The sequence below is a fragment of the Vicia villosa genome, linkage group LG7, assembly GCF_029867415.1.
Source record: "Vicia villosa cultivar HV-30 ecotype Madison, WI linkage group LG7, Vvil1.0, whole genome shotgun sequence".
In the NCBI taxonomy this organism is placed as follows: domain Eukaryota; kingdom Viridiplantae; phylum Streptophyta; class Magnoliopsida; order Fabales; family Fabaceae; genus Vicia; species Vicia villosa.
In genome coordinates this window covers 85,547,601-85,567,842 of record NC_081186.1, presented here as the reverse complement: position 1 = coordinate 85,567,842, position 20,242 = coordinate 85,547,601, and the positions used below count along the sequence as shown (strand labels likewise).

At 31.0% G+C, this 20,242-nt stretch overlaps 1 long non-coding RNA gene across 3 annotated transcripts; it reads left to right on the top strand.

Moving 5' to 3' along the window:
• The first annotated feature begins 9,261 nt into the window (after positions 1-9,261).
• Positions 9,262-11,726, top strand: LOC131617675 (uncharacterized). Of its 3 annotated transcripts, XR_009288652.1 has the most exons (7): positions 9,262-9,494; positions 9,870-9,907; positions 10,003-10,094; positions 10,200-10,363; positions 10,511-10,552; positions 10,663-10,830; positions 11,155-11,726. It is a non-coding gene; the product is annotated as an uncharacterized LOC131617675 (long non-coding RNA). The 3 variants fall into 3 exon arrangements; XR_009288649.1 differs by having other exon boundaries at positions 10,511-10,830; XR_009288651.1 differs by having other exon boundaries at positions 10,511-10,954.
• The last annotated feature ends 8,516 nt before the right edge of the window (positions 11,727-20,242 follow it).

The window sequence follows — 20,242 nt, the reverse complement described above, 5'->3', positions numbered from 1 at the left end:
TCAGTTTCCTTAAATATGAGTATGTTCAAAGGGCCACAATAAAGTTTAATTATGTCATTTAAAAGAAGTTGGTGAGTCAACAATTGAAAGATGATGAATTCTTATCTACCAAACACAAAAATTTGGGTAGAGTTGAATACACTACTTAATTTTTTGTGATGGATAGAGAAGTTATCTCCTTAAAAGATATGTTCTAATTGACAGACAATGTCTGAAAGATTGAGACTAAAGAACAATAAATATACTCTAAAAATGAAAAGAAAGAATCAATATAGGAATTTGAATAAGGCTGAATTTTGAATCTGAATTTATATTCGAATTTAAAAGATGTGTATAATGCTAATAAGAAAAGAAAACTATAGGTTAGTCATAAATTATGAATACCAAATATTTGATATCTTACTAAAAAACATTTTTTAATTAATAATTGATGTGAAAATTAACAATTCAAATTTTTGTAACCGATTATAACATGGGTTTATCGGTTTCCACCCCTTTCAGAAGCAAAAATTCTCAAAACAATGGGTCATATGTTTGGTTACATGTTTGGTGTAACCAGTAATCACCCTCTAGATTTTTTATATTTTTGAAGAAAGTATCGTTTGTAAGATTCATGAACTTGGTTACATGGTTTCTCCCTAACATTTGACATCAAGAGTTTGGTTCTTTAATCAAACACTTAGTGTGCAAAAATGCTTTTCATCTCCAATGAAAGTATCCTTGCAAATCTCCCAATTCTCGACGTGAAGAATTATGAAAAGTGGTGCAAATAGATTAATATATTGTTTGGTTATTAAGATGCACATGAAGTGATCAAGAATGATGTTAGACCACTTTTAGAAGGTGCAACGACTGCACAAAAATAGTGCACATAAGGAAGAAACGGCGAAATATTTCAAAGCTTTGTATCTCATTCATCGATGTGTTGATACTAATAACTTTGAGAAGGTTGGTGGTTGTACAACCAAAAAGGAAGCTTGGGAAAATTCGGAGAAAAGTTATGCATGAGATGATAAGGCAAAAGTGGTGAGGTTACAAACTCATAAGAGGTACTAGGAATTAATTCAGATGGAATAGAAGGAAACAATTAGTGAATTTACAACAAGAATCACAAGAATGGTAAATCAGGTTAAAGCATGTGGAGAGACAATCATTGAGCAGTATGTGGTTTGTAAAATCCTGAAATCTTTAACATTAAGATTCGATAATGTAGTGGTTGCAATTGAAGATTCTAAGAATCTTTCAATCAAGAGAAAAGAAGAGTTGTGAAGCTCTCTTGGGACTTATGAGCAAAGAATGGAGGAGAGGAATGTTGACAAAGCAAAAGACGAAATTTCTTTGCAGGCCCGTTTCATTGGAAAATATAATAAAGTGAAGGGAAGATGGTATGTGGATATAGGTAGAGGAAACCGACCACCACAACAATGGTGGAAGAGACACCCAAAATTACAATGATTTAACTTTTATTCAACAGGGTTAAAGCGGTTGCAACAGAGTTGGTGAATCAAGCAATTACAAATGTGGAAATAATAGAGGAAGAGGATGAAGAGGGAAATATTACAAGAGTAATTTCCAATGCTACAATTTCCACAAGCTTGGACTTTTTCTCGTGAATGTAATGCCTACAAGAATGATTGAAAAGAAGTTGAAGCAAAGTTTGCAAGACAGCAAGATGACGAGAGCACATTTTTTATGGTGATTACTTAGGCAAAAAATAGTGCAGGAAAAGGCAGTTGTAACAAGTTACAAGCAGAGCTTAACCACTTACAAGCAGAACGTAACCAATTACAAATAATTGAAAGTATGATGGTGACTACGCGAAAAGGTGCAGAATACATTGGTCAATGGTACCTTGACTCTGGGTATATAATTCATATGAAGAGAAAAAATGATTGGTTTGTAAAAATTAATCAAGCGATGAAAATCAAGGTGAAATTCATAGATGACAGCACACTCGCAACGGAATGGATTGGCGATATTTCAATCAAACAAAAGAATGGGGAGAATTTGTTTATTAAAAATGTATTATATTGATGATACTTGGTCATTACGTAATATTTGCGAGAATTGTTTATTAAATATATGGAATTATGAGCAAAAGCCAAGCTAAAATGATGAAGAAGTGGGCAAAACTTCTAAAGTTGATGATCTTGGGGACTTAGGAAAAAGATGAGAAGTAAAAGGAAGAAAACATTGATTTTGTCCCTAGACTTTGCACAACCGTGATGCTCTCATCGTGGACGCGATGATAAAGTATCACGATCGTGATACAAGCCAAAGTGATCGCAATGATGCGAAATTCTGACACGCTTTTTGCAGCTTTAAATAAAAAGGAAAGGCTATTTTTTAGGGTTTTGATTTTAATGCGAAAAAGTAGCATTTTGGAAATTTACAATACAAATTTGGAGTGCTTTAGAGACAATGGAGACATATTCATTAATTGATTTTATGTACTTTTTATATCAACGCATAATATTTCATAGTTTAACTATGAAAAGATAGATTTATTTTGATTAGGTCTTAGAAGTTAACCTAATTGTATTCTGTAGGATCATATGATTGTTTGATGTTATTTGAATGTTTTGAATTGATAATTAGTAATTAATTTCTTTTATTCTTAATGTTATTTGTGTATTCATGAGCGCGCATAGTGAATTTAGGTGAGGAGGGATTATTGACCATAAGTTTTTCATTATCGTATCTTTTATCAAACTTATTTCACGTAATTAATTTTCCTCAAACCAATATGAAAATCCCATGAATTTTCTTTAAATCGCTCGATTACAACTTTGTTTAAATTTGCAACCCCTGTAAAGACGAATTTATTTTTATTATTTTGATCGTATTAGTACACTTGCTAAGAAAAGTCATCATGTATATTCCAGGAATAAAGTGTAAGCTTTTAATCATTGGCAATTGCTTTGAAAGTAATTACAACATTCACGTGAAAAATAAAGTGTTGAAAGTTATGGATGCAAATGGGAGTTTGATTCTTAAAGCCTATATTGTAACACCCCGTTTTCAATTAGTTTATTTTAAATGATTTATCTATGAATTAATTATGATTTTGTGTATTTTATCGGATGGATGGGGTATGGTAGTTAAATAATCAATCAGAATAAAATTTGGTTGGAGTAAATTAAAATTAATTAGAATTATTTTGATGGTTAAATAATAAAATTTTATTTAATTTAATTAAGTAAATATATTAGAATAATAAAATGATAAGAAAATAAGATATGTAGAGAAATTTAGAGCAAGGTTGGAATAAAGGAAAATATGGAGGATAGAAAGGGAATAACCTAATAAGAATAAATTAGGTTTTGGAATAAAATAAGGAATTTGGAGAACCTAAGAGAGTTTGTACGTGAAAACTTTTAGAGAATTGGCAAAGAGGCAAGAGTTTAGAGATAGGAGAAGAAGAGCTTCAAGGGAGAGATTTCATTGCTTGCTAAGAGAATCAAAGTAAGGGGGAGATGTGCTTCTCTAATTATATTGGTGTTAAAGCATGATGGGTAGATGGAGGGACCGTTAACCTTCTTAACCTGCTATAATTGTTATTATATGATATTGGTATGATGAAATTCATATACCCTTTTATGAGTACATTTCTGTTATGACATGATTGTCAAATATGTACCATTATTGATAAATTGAGGTTTAGGTATGAGATGAATATGAAGGGTTTTACGATCTGTTGTGTTGATATTGATGAAATATGCACTATGAATATGTTATAATATGTATGTTGTATTTTAGATCGAATTTGGGTGCTAGGAATGGAAAAATCGGAGTTCGGATTTGAACTCCATGGCATAAGTTGTGTTTTGTCCGTCAGGGCCGCGCTTAGCACAAGAAGTCATGTTCACTGCGTATTGCACTTCTTCCTTATGTTTCTATCATGATTCCTTCTTTTTTCGACAATCTCGAGCATAATGATCAAATCCTTGACAATTTTAGCATTACATCTCCTTCATGTCAACTTTCTTCCCTGAATACTTGTTGATCTTGCCTTTGTTAGCTGAATCATTGTGATTCTTGCTTGACTTCTCATTATTTGCAATATTCTTTCTCTACTAAGCATATTCTTTACCAGACTGCTTGATAAATCTTGCTTATAATGTATGTTCAATCACCTTCTCGCTTTATAAGTTCTTCTGCTTCAGCCTCATCTCATGAGCCTCTAATGAAGCATGAAGTTCTTCTAACTTCATCTTAGTTAGGTTCTTGGACTCTTTGATAGACACTACAAAGTAATCAAAATTTGCAGTCACAAATCTCAACACTTTCTCAATCTTTTGAAGATTACTGATCGATTCACCACACGCCTTCATCTGGTTGGTGAGTATCACTAATCTTTAAAAGAAATCACCAACTGATTCATCTTCTTTCATCTGAGTCATCTCCTTTCATCTGAGTCATCTCAAACCACTTTCTCAATGTCTACAACTTTATCCTCTTCGGTTTTTCATCTCCACCGTGCAAGTTCTTCAACTTGTCCCACGCTCTTATGGATGTTTATTCTTCAATGATATTCTCGATCTCATTTGGATCCATGCACTGGAGAATCAAGAAATGAGCTTTTATATCTTTCTTCCTTTATTCCTTATGCGCAACTTTCTGAATATCATTTTTATTTCCTTCCAACATCACACACTATTGCAGCCACATCTTAAAATCTGAAGATGACCTTCATCTGCAAAATCCTCCTCTCACAAAAAGTATCTAATTCTTCAGAAGTAGTTGATCCTACTAAACATTTACTCTAATCTTAATTTATTTGTAAATAAGATTTTAAAAATTACTTTTATTATAAGTAGAGTGAACCAGTGGCGGAGCCAGAAATTTTAGGCAGCCTGGGCAAAAACTTTACACCATTGATTATTCATCCGTTTTAATTTTCACACCCTATTTTTACTAACTTTGCCCCTAATTTTGTCTAAAAATCGACTATTAAATTGGAGGAAGTACAAAGAAAATAGGGGTTGAGCCCGGGCGCCTGCCCGAGCTAGCTGGGCCTTGGCTCCGCCCTGGAGTGATCCACTCTCTTGTTTTGTATTTTTTTTAATAGATTTCAAATAGTTCTTTGTACTTGTTGAATACATTTTTCTTTATCAAACAAAACAAAGAAAACCTATCAAATAAACCTGAAGCAAGTTTCCCAATAATATGACCCCACTTTGCACTTTGCCCCAACTTTTCACTACCATCATCACACAGACACTAAGCGCAACATATGGTTTCTAGTATATCTTTTAATCTTTCCATCCTTGATATTCTCATCTTCACACGTTCTCGTCGACTTCGATAACCTTCTGGCACCTTCCTATTGGACAACACCATTTGTCATCACAAAAAACAACTTTAAATTACATCCACTCTTTTCCTACTTCAACTTCAACTCATTATATAAGAAACACCTTTCTTCATTATAGTAAATACTACTAACAAATATCTATGGCTAGATACAACAACAATAGTTACTACTACTTTTGGGAATATTTTTCTTTCCCAATCCACTTATGTTTATTCATGTTCATCCTTTTCTTCGTGATAGCATTTTCATGGTACTTAAACTATGAGTCCAAGTTCGAGGACATGTTTATTCATGTGAAGATTTTGTTAGCCCTAGTGCCACTTATATTGTTGCTGGTTGTTCGCTGTCTCTCAAGTGGAGAATCATTCTCTTTACCTTTGTCTGAGGATAGGGAGTCTTTGCATAGAGCTGGTGGGTCTCCATGGGGAGTGGGACTCTTGCTTGTGTTCCTTTTGTTCATGATAGGTTATCAGTCTTCTTTCCATGAACGTTGGTTTCCTTTGGTTACCAAATGAACAAGGTTTTTCTAATATGACATGATATAGAGACATATAGTTTGTAGTTAGATTCAATCACTTTTAGTTTCTCAAATCAAATACCTATGTATATATGTTGTGGTTATTGGAAGACAGACTGTGAACTCTTTGTAATATTTTCCATATAATAATTTTCATGAGGTATGTTAAAATGATTTGCTTTTCTTTTAGATTAAAGTCTAGTTATTCAAAACTAGTTTTTCAATGATAAGAAATGGACATGCTTAGATACGCCACTATTATACAGGAAGGCTCACTTAACTTTCAAAAGAATTTTTTTAGAATGTTTTTAAATTGTTTATGCGAGGAGATTGTAGTTGTGAGTGTTGCGATTGTGATTATTGTGGTTGTTGTGATGTCCATTATGATTGTTGTCATCTGAATACTGATTGAGGTTGAAAAACTCCTCAAGTTTATTCATTATATATGAAAAAATTGGGATTGAGATCCTGGAATTTTAATTTCTTGTATCAAAATTTAAATATTCTCTCGGTTTTACAATTATTGTCATTTTAGAAAAAATATGTACTTTAAAATGAATTTCATTCAATCTTTTTAATGTAGAAATAATTGTCATTTAATTATTTCTATGTGCAGTACTGGTAACACATTAATATGGTTAAAATAATATTACTGTATTCTTTAATATGTGTGCAAAATCCTTAAGCAACTTTGATTTTGAAGCAGATGAAGTAAAATGAAAGAAATCATCTAATGTGATTCATAATACAGTTGCACAACTAATATTAAATCACACTATAATTACATATTGATATAGTGACTCGAAACACAAGAGGGGTGTAATATTCGTATTTCAAAATTTGATTTATAAAACATTTTGATTTAAAATAATTTATGTTAGAAGATTAAAATAAGTAGAGATGAAACAACGAAAAAATACAAATGCGAAGAGACAGATAAATAAACAACGAAATAAATATAAATAGCTGAAATAAAAAAGGGAAAGAGATAGAAAGAACACAACAGAGATTTATCCTAGTTTGGCCTAAAGTACATGACCTACTTTTAGTTCCTAAGAGTTTCTATTTGAGATTTTTACTAAAATAATCTTAAGTTTTTACAAAGGATTAGCCTAATCAAACTTACAAAACAACTTGAGTTTTTGCACAGGATCAGTTCAAAAATCTTTCAAAAACAACCTAGAGGTTTTATAGAAGCTCGAATCAATAACCTTTCACAAACAACTAAAGTATTTACACAGGCTCGACTCAATAACTTTAAACCAAATTTTTACATGTTTAACTTGCAAAATTCAAATCTATTATAAAAGGACCACAAGAGAACTATGTCGTTGAATATACATTTGTAGCACAACACCATTACAACACAGCTATCAGGTGGAAATTCTTACTCTCTTGGTACTAAGAAAATTCTAGTGAAAAAGAACTTTAAAAATGAATACAATAGTAGAAAGATACGAGAAAAGTTTAATTTATAAAATTGGTGTGTTTTGAAATGAGGATAATCCTTCTTTATATTGAAAAAAATCTAGCTCAAAAAGGCAATAATCCATGAACTTTTTGATCTTTTAATCGGTCAAATTTATGTTTTAATCGATCACTATAAACCAAAAAAAAAAACATTGAATTTTGACGTTACTTACTCAATTACAAACATTTTTAATCTATTATGTGATATTACATTATGTTTTAATTTATTAGAAACTAGGCTTAACAAATTAACCAAAGTATTTTGCCTTCCTAATTGATCAAACAAGTTTCTTGATTGTTTAATCACTTGCATGAAATAGTTTTAAGAAGTTTTATCAAAAAGAAGAAAGGTTTGACTTGACTCGAATCTCATGAAAATGAGTCACTTTGTTTATGAGAACTTGTTTCACTTTAATTGCTCATTTGATTCAAATCACGAAATGCTCTTAACTCAAATCTAATTAACTTTTTTTCAATCGTTTTTGTGCTTAATCTCAAGCACACATAAAATCATTTTGTCATCATTTTTCAAAGACAACATTTAAAACTTACACAACTTTTACATTGTGTTTTTTTTAAAATCAATACCTTCTCTTTTTGAAAGTTCAAAAACTCTTGCTAGCGGCTTTCTTTCTTCTTCAACCTCTAGTTTTGATTTAGATCTTAATAATGAGAGATTTGTAATTGATTGTGGGAGACGTCGTCTTGAAACTAATCATTCTTGAAGATTTGGTTAAGAATTTTAGGTAACTTGCAAGATTGAGATTGTTGTCATCGGTGCTGTAAAATTTTAGTGAAAAGAAAGAGGTTCTTCTTTCAAGATTACCTTGGTAAGGCTACGGAATAGGTGGAGTTCTTCTTAAATCTTCAAACAGTTCATCAATAAAGAAATCAGTGGAATCAAGAGGAAATTTCCACACACGAAGACTGTGAGCAGAATAGTTATACATTATTATTTATTTATTATAAATCTAAAACATATAAAAAAGTTTGACAACCGCGCAACGTGCGGGTCAAATTCTAGTTATAGTTAATTTAGAGGCCACCTGAATCTTTGTAGTCATTGTATTCACTTGGCAAGAAATAAGATATATCATATAGAAGACAAAGTATAGACAACAAACTGCATTTTGTGAGGGAAATCATTACAAAAGTAAGATTGGAGAAGATATGTACGGCGACAATTCAACTAGTATGTTAACAAAGATACTTTCTGGACGGAAATTCAAACATTGTTTAAGGATTTTGCATGCTGCATATATAAGTGAAAGTTAAGCTAAGGTGGAGAATCGTTAATTATGAGTTAGCTCTATATAGCTTAGGACTTTCTGTTAGTAGTTTTTTTGGAGTCAATAAGGATAGTTAAGAGTTAATCAAATTAATTATGGCTAATCACAGAATTTGTTGTTGTTTAGATGAATGTAATACTTGTATATAACATTGTACATTCTATTAAGATGAGGCACAAATTAAGATGAATAATGAATAAATAAAAATTATCGAATAAGCCACGCGTAGGTTTCCAATGATATGACTCCACTTTCCACTCTGCCCCAAGTTTTTACTAGTATCATCTATAATATAAGAAAATTAATGGCTCTGGAAAACACCAAATTAACCTTTTTTCTTTGCCCTCCACCTCATCAAAATGGGGGCATTTTGTGTCCAAAAATTACTTTTTCTAACCATTTTGTACTTTTAGTTACAACCCAATCATAGTTTCTTTGAACAGTGTACAAATTTTCAAAAGGTTTCATTTGGGACAAAAATGAAACTGCAAAAAGTATAATTTTGAACTTTCCTTCTCCTCAAAACCATAATTTTCGACCAAACTCTCTCACTTCCCCAAGTCTCACGCGACCTCTCTTTTCTCTCATTAGAACCACCTCTCTCATTGCATTTTTTATTCTTCAACTCAACTTTCAGCTTTCTTCTTCTTCTTCTTCTTCTTCTACTTTTGATTCTAAAAAACTTTAATCCCAAAATCCTCTCTATTTTACGAACTGCAACTCTGTCTTTCTTGCTTTTTTTTTAGATTGGACGATTTTAACGAATCATACTTTTGTTTTTTAGGTTATTCAAGTGTCATCTGTTGCTTTCTAGCTGGGTTCTTCGTCAACTGAAGATATGAAGGTTTTCAACGAATCATACTTAGGGGTTTCAATCTTTCGTTGAAAAATGTGAAAAAAGGTATGAATCTTGATGAATGTAAGACAATGGGTTCATGAATGGGGTTGTTTTGAATGTAAGATAATGGATTCAGGAACGGGAAAGTTAGGTTTTTGATTTTGTTGGTGTTGATAATGAAAAGGGATAATTTGTGGTTAGGGTTTTTCATAATAGAAAATTGGTTTGATGACTTTGAGTTATGATATATGATTTTCTAGGTATTTTGAATGATATGTTATGGGTATTATGTTTATATTGATTTATATCGAAAAGTATGTACTGGTTTTAAATTGAAGAATTAGATGTTTTTACAATAACTCTTTAGCTGATATTGATGTTGTACCTTTAATCAGTGTTCTGTTTTTGTTTTGAACTTACATTGTTTGTAATATCTAGGTTGAATACTCTCAGTCTCCTTTCAAATAGATATGTCTGTAAGTGTGAAAATTTTCACCTGCTCTCCACTTAGTATATCCAAAATGCTTAAATTTCATTGTCATTATGTTTCTCACTTCATGTTTGCTTTCAGTGGGGGAAGGAAAAGTAGCAAATTTTCTTTTGAACACATTTGGGATTGTGGTATTACGTTAGTCAGTTACCAAGGAGAAGCTGCTAACAGAAGTATGTGTTCAGTTTAACTTACTTTAATTTGTTTTCTTCTTTTGTTTTATAACCTAGCATTATCTTTGCTTTTTTTCTTGTATGCTAAAGTATTTGTGCTTGCAGAGCATTGGGTTCCTTCTTTTGAGCACCCTCAGCCGATTTGCCATTGAAGTTGGATTGTCCAAGCAGGCTGCAACGTCTGCTTTCATGAAAGACTACAGTTCATGGATTGCCAACATAGCATCAAATTTACCTGTTTGGGACTATACGGCAAAACTTATACCAATGTTGGTTTTGATTCTGTTAGCATTTTGGATTTACAAGGCCACCAATTGCAGCTTCTTTGATTGGCCATGGAACCATAATTTCTTTTTAAAATTTGTGTATAACTTTATAGCTTTCTTTATCTTGAATTTTGTTGGTATTTTTTTCAGGTGTGCGTTTGATGGTCTCCGCTACGGGGCTGTATTTATAGGGTAAGTAATTTTGTGGTTGCTACTGTATCTATTGTATCTATTATATTTGACAGAGCATGCTCTTCATAAAAATAGCCATGTGATTATACCAAATTTTGTCCTTGACAAAGACCCTTCAGTATTGGATCACAATATTAGCGGCATTCCTAAGCAGGAGCTTATGTGCTTGCAAGCCTTGAGTATGTACATAATTCCTGGTGGCTCATATATAGAATTAGAATTATCAACAGATAAAATTCAAGATGAAGACCAAGAAGCCTCTCTCTCTACTGGCAAAGGTGCTGCTACTCCACTGTCTGATTTGGCTGCCATACTAGACATAGATCTACCTATAATTGCAATCCTGCTCATTTATATGGATGGATATATTATACTGTCTCATTTCCTTATTTGAGTTACGAGGTAATTTAGATGTTAGCTTATGTTGAATTTGTGTTCCACAAGTTGGAATTATTTGGAACTTTTGTGAAAACAATCAATGTTGTTTTCATTGAATTTAGGAAGAATCAATTATGATGTGATCACATGCTATAACTACTTTTTTCTGTATGATTGAGTTTTGTACTACTTAGGCTGAGTTTATAAGATCCATTTTGCTTCAGGCGAAGTGCTCTGTATCTTCTCACGTGGCTTCGAGTACCACAACAGAAACAGTCACAACACCCGTTGATCCAGTTGCAGCCTCAAAATGATGCAGGATAGTAGGACGGATCAGATTAGTCTCAGAAAGTTGGGCAAACAAAATGACATTGTGGAAATAATGGAAAAGTTTGATGAGGGTAAAGTAAAAGCAATGGATGCCTCCGATGTAGTTAACGACATGCCCGGATTGTCAGATGGAAGCAAGAGTTTGATGTAGGTTCGATGCCTGAAAAGTCAAATTGGAAGTCTTACAGTAATGAAAAGTCAAATTGGATCCCTTTTAGGCCAAACCACCTAGCAAAAGTATAAGAGGGAATTATTATTTAGGACCAAATTGATGGTTTTCTCATATTTGTTTTGTTAGTTAGTGTTTGCTTCTGGTTGTTAGCTCAGTCATTCTACAGTTTTTTCCCTTATTTCCGGTTTCTTTAGCTTTTCAGATTGTTGAATTGTTAAAGTATGCACTTGTACTCTCATCAGGCCTGCTTTTGAGAATGAATGCAAATATATTGATGAATACTTGGAGAGTATGCACCTGTACGTGAATTTCTTCATAGGCTATCGTGTTGACTATATTTATAACATATTTAACATGTATAAACATTTAGTTCATTTCATGGATAATCATTCCACTTACAAATTTTGGTTGTACACTCTCTAAACAAATCAATAATGGTAATGAATTATATTAAGCAAACCAATATTATATATGGTTATTTTAACAATTGAATGACATAATAATTTTTATTATTGTAATTAATATGATGTATTAAATTAATTTTTTATTAGTTAATTTTTTATTTTTAATATAATTTTTTAGTAGTTTTTTTTATATGTTTCAAACATAATTGATTTTATTTTTGATAAGTAATTTTTAATGTATTATATTTTACTCCCACGAATATTAGAATAAAATTAATATATCTAACTATAATTGATGAATTTTATTCCGATACATTTTAAAGCGTATTCTAAGAAATGAATTTTATTTTATTATATAAATTTTAAGTTTAAAATATAATTGATAAATTTTATTTTACATCAAATTAATTATATTATTGTATTTTCATAATCATATATTTAATTAATAATAACGGGAACGGAATAATTGATGTCTTCTCTTAATTTATTTTATATCAAATTAATTATTTTATTGTCTTTGTGATTAAAAAACGGTATAAGGAAAAAAATTATTATTAATTTAAATAATTTTATATACGAAAATTTAGTATTGATCCAGTTATTTTTGTAAGTGATACCTAAACATAAATATAATTTGTATACAAGAAAAAATTTATTATTAATCTTGATATTTTTATATACAAAAATAGTATTTGGATAATAAAAAAATTGATTGAAAAATGATATACAGGAAAAAATCTATTATTGATCTAAATATTTTTATATTCGAACATTTAGTATTTGCTCCAGGTATTTTTGTAATATATACCAAAACAAAAATAATATTTGCATACGGAAAAAAATTATATTATTGATCTAAATATTTTTATATACGAAAAATTATATTTATAATCTAAATATTTTTTATCCAAAAATAGTATACGGGAAAAAAAATCTGTTATTGATGTGAATATTTTTATATACAAAAAGAATCTATTATTGATCTCATATTTTTTTTCTTTTTTACTCTTCTATTTAAAATAAATATATTATGTAAACAAATGCGCGTAATAGACCAGAACCCGTGCGTATGCACGGGTTTGTTACTGGTTCATCACAAAGACACAAACCGCAACATATGGATTTTAGTTTGTTTTTTTCTTTTCATTTTTGATTCTCTGATCTTAACACGTTTCTGTCGACTTTGACAGCGATCTGGCAGCCTCCTATTCGACGATACCATCAGTCCTTTCGTAACAGTACGAGAATAATATCAAATCTCAATGTACTCCATTTCAATAACACCGACCTTCTATCTATAAATACTAGAAAATTAATGATACAAGCATAGTAAAATGGAATAGAGTGGAGTAGAAAAGAAATTATATTTTGTTGTTGGATATTCTAAACGGCCTTGCTATTTTTACACTGCTTTGTAGATACACCTTATCTACACTATAGGTCACAACACAGAGCAAATGCTTGCACAAAAACTAAATCAAGTCATAATAAATTATTAAAAAAATAAAAAGAGTATATTTTATTTATACCAATACGGTTTAGGTGTCAAAAACAGGTGTAAAATTATTTTTTTCCCTATTCTAAAATAAAACAGATAAAGATTATTTTTCAAGAAAAAAAAATAGTACTACTATAAAAAAGTCTTTTATCACGGTTAAAAAAAAATATCTCCATAATTTGGATGATAAACCTTGTTAATCAATGGTCTGATAGTAAGTATATTATTTTCCATTATGAACGTTTGATTGTGGTGAAAAATTAGATAGTACACTATATTATATTTTATCATGGTCGTCATAATCAACCGTGATAAAATATATAGATGTTATGAGTTAAATTCTTAGTCATATCATTGAATATAATATTTTGTTTATTACTTTTCATTACGGTTGACTGTTGCAACAATTGTGAAATACTTTGTAATATTTTTAATTTTTTTTTAATATTCCACATATACTCTATTTATTTACTAGTTGTATTGTATATCACACCTTCTACAATAACAAAAAATAATCAACAAATACATAATTTTTTTAAACCAAAATATGACTTATAATGTAAGCACCAAAATGTGACTTTAATATACTACCTAATATATTGTTAAACAGTTCTAAATATTATTTACATCAAACTCAATATTACAAACATATATTACAAAATCAATGAGATTAATCTGTCCTATAAATCGCATTGAAGCAACATATCAAATGTGTATGCACGTCTTTAAAGTCTTGTGAGATCGAATGGAATAGTATCGTTAAACATTTATATAAAAAAATGAAGAAAATGAAAGATCACTTGATTTGAAATAATAATTAGGGGTATGCATGGTTGGTTATTTTAAGAAACCAAACAATAACCATTTCAAATCATTTAAATGGTTTGGATTTATAACCATAACCACATTTCAATCAAAATTGGTTATAAAATCGGTTATAAATTTATTTATGATTATATAACCATTTTTTTTTTAAAATCTGTTTAAATTTTTTTTTATTTTGAAAATTAAAAAATCTATAATTGAATTAAAATATTTGACTTAATTTTGGATAATAACTGGATTATAATCGAATCCAAAAATAACTTAATTGGTCAATAACTATTTAATTATATCTAGATTATATAGATGAATAACCAACCATTAAAAACTAAATCGGTTAATAACAATTTAATTATATACGAATATTTAAAACGGATTTGGATTTGGTTATAGATTTGAGCCTCACAACTATATGTTTTGCACACCCCTAATAATAACAAATTTTTATGCATGCAGTATAAATTATTGTATGTTATTGTAAATATAAATACCCGATCACAAGAATCATCAGTGCCGACATAAACAATGTTTAACACGTGTTTCATGACATATAAACCACATTTGTATCCTCCTTTTGATTTCCTCGTCTACAAATTTAAACATTACATGAATATATAACCACACATTTACTTATATATAAATGAATGTCACAAGTAATCCACTTATCAAAGGCGTATAAAATATGAGACTTTTATTTCTAACTCCGTTCAACAAATTGTGTTGCTCCACAACTCTATATATTGAAAACAATTTAAACATATTACACGTTAAGCTAATTACAAAGTCAAAGAAAATATTATTAAAAGTCTCATAAAATATAAACTCACGTAGAAAGTATACATTTCATCTTAGGTGCAAGTTATTTGGCTAAGGAACATAGCATAATTACCATATTCTTATGTAGAGAGGTGATGATCAATTGCCAATGATTATTGAATGAACACGAGCATAAGTAGTATTTGGTAAAAATATGAAAACTAACTATAATAAAGAAACCACAATTTCAAAATTCTTCGAATCGATAAATGGTGATAAGTTACAGTTTTTATTCCCCTCTCTTAATCATGATGATATGAATGATTCAATCACTTTTAGAGAATTATCTTTAAATCAAATGCTAAATAGTTCCAAGAATCCACAAATATATGATTTTAATTCTATACAAACATGATGCATATACCTAAATGGTTAAACAAAATTTAAAAAAAAAATGCGCGTCTTAACATTAAAATTACTAATGTGCTCAAATTTATAATTAACATTTATTAGAATAAAAATTATACTTACATGCACCACAAGTGTAGTACTGATACGTCCACCCACTCATTTCGAAACAAAAATACTTTATATATTTAGGATCGACATAAAAAACCTCTAACTCTCGATGATGCCCTAATTGAAGAGCAAATAATTCTTTAACATCCATAACGAAACATACCAATTTTCTTATTAAATCGTCTGAAGGAATTGTTATCCTATTTTCGGTACGGGTATGGGCGACTGAACAACTTCCTTTTGTCTCGCACTACCTTAAACAACTCTTTGAGGAAATTCATCATCTTCGTTTGTACTCGATTAGATGGTTACATCCATCAGTGCACATTTTTATACCATAAAAATAACATCAACACACAATGCATAAACACTATTTATCCTATAGCTAAACAAAACAGATTCAACATACAAAACACTATTTTCACATACCGCATAAATCTCATCATCTCTTTCTTGCGCATTTCCCGCTCATGTACTAATGCATTTCTTTTCATTTTTTATTCTCTCATCTTCACATGATTTTGTTGACTTCAACAATGTTCTGGAAGCCTCCCATTCGACGATACCATATGTCCTTTTCCAAAAAATATGTGTATAATATCAAATCTCAATATACTCCATTTCAACAATATTGGCCTTATGTTATCTATAACTATTTTAAAACTAATGAAATAAGCATAGTAAATAGGAATAGAGTAGAGTAGAAAAGAGATTACATTTTGTTGTTGGACATTCTAAAATAAAACAGATAAAAATTGTTTTTCAAAATAAAAAGATGATAAGTGATGATATAATTTGGAGGACGAGAGTCTTTGTGAAAAAAGAAATACTTATGAATTTTTCATAATGTCTTTAATGGAATTTTTGTAGAGAAACCACAACTTGTTTGCACGACCAGTAAAATAAATGATTGATCTTAGTCTTGATGTGGCATACCACACCTAAGCCCTCAGAGAAGACGTACCTTACATAGCCAACAAAAGTAATCATTTAAGAAAGTTGAAGCTAGGAAATAAGTTGTAGATGAGCTTCTTAAAGCATGAATCCTAGAAAAAGCGAGATACACCACTTGGATTTCCAACATAGTATTGATGAAAAAAGCCAACAGTAAGTGGCGTAAGTGCGTAAATTATTCATACCTAAATAGAGCATTATTGAATGATTCATATCATGAGTAGTTAATTCATCAAGGTTTAAGTTATTGTCTTTTATTGACGTCTACTCAACGTACACTCAGATACCGATGGATCCTATGGATCGAGGCAAGACTTCCTTTTTGACCGATAGAAGAAACTTTTGCTACAAAGTCATGCCCATTGACCTTAAAAATATTATAGCAACTTACAAACAAATGAAGAAATAGTGTTCAACAATCTGATAGAGGACATGTTGGAGATCTATATGGACGATAATATCTCCATATCTAAAGAAGATCAGGAGCATACAACCCATCAAGAGTCCATATTCAGAGTGGTGAGAAAATATGGAATGCGTTTAAACCATGAAAAATGCACTTTCGGGGTGCGTTCAGGAAAATTCCTAGGGAAATACCTTTCAGAAAGAAGGATAGAGGTAACTTTTACCTAATGTCGAGCAATAGTCAACATTGCAACACCAAAAACCAAGAAAAAAATTTTGAAAAATTTAATGACATGTTGGTTTCCCTATCTTGAGTTATTTCTCAATCAGCGCAACATGCGTACCTATTTTATCAATTCTTTAGGAACAAAGCAGATTTCGAGTGGATACATGAAAGTGATGCAGCTTTTGCAAAACTTAAAGAAATATCATCACAACTACCCATCTTAGTCTGACCAAAGTAAGACAAAGCCATCCTCGTGTATCTATTATATGTCTCAAGAGGCTGTTGGGATGGTTTTGGGTGAGAAAGTGACTCATCTAAAGAGCCGATCTATTTCATCGAATAATTATTACATGGACCCAAAGTTTGATATCATAAGATGGAGAAGATTGATCTAACATTTGGGACAACAACCTTGAAATTGAGGCATTATATTCTTAATCACGCCATATTAGTAAGGACAGACTACTTATTCTAATAGATACTCTATAACCCAAACCTAGTAGGAAGGATAATGAAATGGGAAATAGATTTATCTGTATTTCACATCTCTTTTGAGTTTTTGAAATCACTCAAAGCTCAACTATTTGCTAATTTTATGGTTGATACAACTACTGAGGAAAAATACCTATCTAGAAAATGGACTGTACTTGTAGATGATTCTTCAAACACCAAGAGAATTAGCGCCACACTCCTTTTGGAAAATGAATACTCTGGATCTATGTACTTGCAGGTATGAAGTAGATTATCCAGGCATTGGTGACCTTCATGGTGTTTTGATGATGATGATGATAACATTTATGCTTTCTAAATTTGGTGGTAATAGCTTTCCAACTCTTGGATAATGGTGATTAACTTAAAGATTCCTCAAGTCTCGTCGAGTAGAGGATTCAAGGTTCCATTGAAGTGCTTATATGATCGACATATCATGCAAAGAAACTTGAAAGCTTAAGAGTTATGAAAGAGATAAAGTTTGAAAGCTCTCTTGGTCGTGTTTGTCTGAGTTAATAGAGTCCTATAAAAATAGGAAAGTAACTCATAAGATACTAAGGCAACTTACACACCTAACTAAAATACTTTAAGGCCTATCTTTACTTAAAAAAATCACCTTAAAATGTTTTCAAGGCATGTCTAGTTGATAAGGGGGTTGTCTAATTGATTAGGACAATATTTTAATTATCCAATCGATTAGATCCCAAACCTAATCGACTAGATGATGCTTAATTAATTCTATAATTGAATGGGATAGTCTCTCAATAATTGGTTACATATCTATATCAATACCTTCTATTTTGGGATACAACAATTGATTATTTAAGGTACCTGATCGATTAGACTTAGGACCTAATCAATTAGGTAATCAATTTTGCCCATGGATCGTTTACTTTTTTAGCCATTTAATCTCCTATATAAAGGAGGCGACTCTCGTCTTCATTTCACACCAAAATTCGAGTTTTCACAAATTCTTATAATTTTATCTCTCTTCTCTTTCCTTCCCATTAAATATTTTCTTTTCACTGAAATTGTCTAAGTGTCTTATGAGTGAAAACTATTTATGAGGAAGAAGTTATATTGGTTTCATTCCATTTTTGATACTTTCAAGAGTTCGATACTCTTGAAGAATTGAGTTTGGTTCTTGAGATTAACCAGTCTTAATATCTCAGTTTGGTTCTAGAACTTAGCCTCGATAGTTCTGTTTAGTTATTGAGACCAGCCTAAAAAACCACTATTTGGTTTGTTAGCTTAATCCGTGGAAAAACTTTCTTTTGGTTACGGATAAGCCATTGCAAAATATCTAGATCTGGTTATATCAAAAGTTCGTAGGCATAAGTTGTAAAAGCTCAAGTTTAAAGTCAAATTTCAAGAAGATATTTTTTGAACAAGAGTAGGCAATGTTCATCTGAACCTGGATAAATTAATGGTATCATCTCTTTAACCTTATCTTTTATTTTCTGTCATTTATTTTACTACCTTTACTTTCTATTGCTTTCACTCTGATCTTAATACTAACACAACTCGCATTTTAAGTAACAAAAAATTTAAATTTAATTGCAAATTTTGGATACCATATTTCACCCCTATCTTGTGCATAAAGTTACTTGTCCAACAATTATGACTTTAGATTAGAGATAACTATAAGGTGAAGATCTCCCACTTTGAACAACCAAGAAGAGTACAAAGCATACTTAGCCGAGTTATGGTTGACTTATGCAATGGGAGTTGAAACAATTAAAAAAAAGTGAGATTCATATCTCAACACCACACAAGTACGAAGTGAATATCAAACCAAGGATTGCAGAATGCAGAAGTATCTGGCTAAGTTAAAATCGGCTTTGACAAAACTTAAATGGGTAAAAATACACCACATCCCTTAGGAGGAAAATAATCAAGTTGATTTGTTATCAAAATGGCCAAATTATAAGACGAGGAATCATACAACACGTCTAGAATATCCCATAGGGTTGGATATATTTGACCGAAAATGAGAGAAGATGCCAAAAACGCACGTTTAGAAGTTCCCCAACGTCCTAAAACATGGTAATATTCACCTCACACCCCTAACACAAATGATCTTCTTATCTTCCACATAGCCTTTCGTCTGATGAGGAATGGATATTTTATGCCTTTTCCTTCTAGCACCCGAGAAGCTCAAATTTCTTATTGTGACTATCAATTATTTCAAGAAATAGACCGAGAGAAACTAGTGACAAAGATCTTTGGCCCTAACAGCTTATGTTTCTTCAAGAGAAATATACCCACTCAATTCTGGATTCCCAAGGTAGTGTTGACCGACAAGAGGACTCAATTCACGAATTAGAGATTCAAAGAGCTCACATAATATTCAAAGATAACTCATCACTTCACTTTGGTAGAGCACCCTTAAACTAACGGTCAAGCAAAATCAACCAACAAAGTTCTACTAAGAGAGTTAAGAATAAGAATTGACTATTCCAAAGGAAACTTAGAAGATGAACTCCAAAACATCTTGTGGACCTATTAGACTGCTCTTTATCCTTCCATAAAGGATACAACATTCCATGTCACAAACGGATAAGTGATAGACGCCTCTGCAGAGATAGATAAGCTCAATTAGAGTACCTCTTATTAGTCCTATGGGAAGCCAACAAAGAAGATCCCAAAGAAGACCTAGTTATTTTAGAAGAAAGAATAGATAGAGTTGTCATGAACAAGCTTTGATAAAACAGAAAAAGACTTCCAAGTATAATAG